The following is a 2,922-nucleotide window of genomic DNA, read 5'->3' as shown; positions in this document are numbered from 1 at the left end:
AGTACATAGAAGGTTGTTACAAGGAGGAGGGAGAAAAAAATTTCTTCTTAACCTCTGAGGATAGGACAAGAAACAAATTGCAGCAAGGATGGTTTAAGTTGGTGTGACAAAGTGGAGATGTCCCAGTGTTTCCTCCGAATGCTGTGTGTGTGCCTCCGTCTACCCCATATGTTACTCATGTATTTCCCCATATGTTATTCATGTATTTCGGTGATGGGACCCGGTGTGTGATCATTGCAGAGACCACCAGAGGGCAGAGGCCACATGTATGCAGACCAGGGCAGACCCCCTTTGCCCTCCTGGGTCAAACCAGCTACAACAGGTTGTAACACCTTGTCTGGGAAAGAGACAAAGGACAGGGGAAGGGCCAGAGGCCGGGGTCTGTCCAGTGGCTGGGAGGAAAGTCGGTTGCCTGTGAGGGGGTCGAGGGGAGTGGAGCCCAAAACGGGACTCTGAGACTCCAGTCACTGCTGTAATTCCTAGTTAATCTGCTAACAAAGTCTCTCTATGCTGAAAAGCTCCAGAAGGGTAGCCGTGTTAGTCTGTATACAGCAAAAACAACGAGAGTCCTGTAGCACCTTAAAGACTAACAAATTAAGTAATTGCCACTGTTCACACATAATCATCCTCTAATCAACAATTGTGAATAGGCCTCATCTACTCTAACTGAATGGACTTTGTTAGCACTTGCCCTCCACATGGTTGTCTCTCACCCTTGGATGTATATATATACACCTCCTACCTGTGATTTCCACTTCATGCATCTGACGAAGTGGGCTGCAGCCCACGAAAGCTTATGTACGCAGAAATGTGTTAGTCTTTAAGGTGCTACAGGACTCTCGTTGTTTTCTCTCTACGCTGTGATCCTGAGAGCAAATTGTGACCCGTCCCATGCCCAGGGTAGCCACCTGACAATGCCAAGGTCAGGGCAGGCTGCAAACGGAGAACAGATTCTCCCAGTGCTGGTGGGTGGCACTGAAGCCAGATTTCCCAACCAGCCATAAACTGCACTTCTGAATCCCCACAGAAGCCAGTATACAAATGCACACAGCCCCCTTTACTACATTTCAGCTCCTGGCTCCCAAATCAGCACTAGGTCCAGTAAAGAGACCAGTTGTCCCACGCTGGGGAGCCCAGAGCCCGGCCAGCGGGCTGGGGAAGAACCGATTTCATTGGCTGGGGCTCCCCAAAGTCCTGAACGCGGCGTGTGGGGCTGCCCCGGGCGGCCGGGGGCCCATGGACATTCACGCCAGGGGGCAGCGATGGAGGGAACTGGTCTCCAGCGCCAGGCCCCTAGGGCACGTTGACGTAGTCGTAGTCGGGCAAATCCAGCGAGGCTGCAGGGGGGAGAGAGAGAGACCAGAGGGTCACGGGAGTGGGGTGCCGCCAAAGCCCGGGGGCGTTGTGCCGTGTGACTGCATTGTACCCCGCGCCTGCGTCAGACAGGGGGTGGGGGCTCCCAGCAGGTCCCGGGGGGTTATGGTTTCCTGGCGCGCCAGAGAGGGGGACATGCCCAGGGCGGGGCGTCTTTCCACGGCACAGCAGAAGCCGTATCAGGTCTCTGTGGGGTCAGAGAGACGGCCCCGGGGCTTGGGGGAGGTCAGGACCCTCAGGGTGTCTGGGGGGCGTACACACCCCGGAGGGGAGGGGGCGGGGGGAAGCAGAGCCCGCACGGGCTTTAGGCTCTTTGGCTTCCACATTCACACAGGAAACATTTCCTCCTGCGGGAGAGAAAGGAAGGGGCTTGTGGGGGTGTCACATGTGCCCGGGGGCGGCGCTGGGCTAATGCATGGCACATGCTCACAGACGGCACACACGTGTCGGGCACCAGCTGCACCTAGCGTGGGCCCTGAACTCAGGACCCGCGGTAACCTGAGCCTGAACCGCCGGGCCACAGCAAAGGACGCACACACACACACACACACACGTACACACCCAGGGGAGTGCACGCACACACACACACACACACACGCCCAGGGGAATGCATGCATATGTACACAAGGGCTGCACACACGCACACACCACACACACAGGCCCAGGGGAATGCACGCACATTCACACAGGGGCTGCACACACACTCACACAGCTGGACGTGCGCACGCACACACCACACACAGAGGGGCGCACACACACTCTCCCCTGCACTTACCCTCCTTGTGACTGGGGCCCTCCTGCCTGTGGGGCTTGGTCCTCTCAGTCTCCTCTGGAAGAACCTCCCTGCAGACGGGGAGGGAGCAGAGGGGTGAGAGTGGGGGATAGGGGACCTTAGGCTGGCACTGACTGTGCCGGCCCCTCCATCAACCACTGCCCACCCTGGGCTGGCACCAACTGTGCTAGCCTCCCACCAGAGTTGCCTGTTGCCCACTCAGCTCTGTTAGTGGTCAGGCAAAGTTCAACTCTCAGTGACTTCAGCTCATAGGTAAACCTTCTGCTGTCATACAGAGAATGTTCCTGCTTTCAAGAGACAAAAGACTCCAAGGTGAGTCATTAAGTCTACCTTTGAACAATGGGAGGTGAGAGTCACTCCCTGCCTGGGGCAGCCCTTTCACTTGGCCCCTGCAATCCCAATAGGAGACACCTCCACCTTTTTCACGCTGGAACATCGGCCTGCCACCCTTGGGGAGCTCTGTTTAGTTTAGGGTGAAGTGCTCTATCATAACAGACTAAACCCAGTTTTGCTGACATCTGTTCATACAATTGCAGGACAACATTTCATTACCCCAACAGTTAACACAAAAGTGGTTTGTAACCCAAACCCAGCCCTGCTAACCATCTCCCATTATGCTCCACACCTAGGTAAATCATGCTAAGTACTTAATTGTACTCATGCAGATACCAAGCCCATGCAAATAATGTGCCCCCCTTTACTCAGACACTCAGACCTTGCTTACATATACATTTACATACTGGTATGGATAAAAG

The sequence above is a fragment of the Emydura macquarii genome, unplaced genomic scaffold (assembly GCF_026122565.2).
Source record: "Emydura macquarii macquarii isolate MOO-44397 ecotype Brisbane River unplaced genomic scaffold, CSIRO-AGI_Emac_v2 contig_1093, whole genome shotgun sequence".
Taxonomy (NCBI): domain Eukaryota; kingdom Metazoa; phylum Chordata; order Testudines; family Chelidae; genus Emydura; species Emydura macquarii.
The sequence above is the reverse complement of the archived record's forward strand: the minus strand, read 5'-3'. Positions refer to the sequence as shown.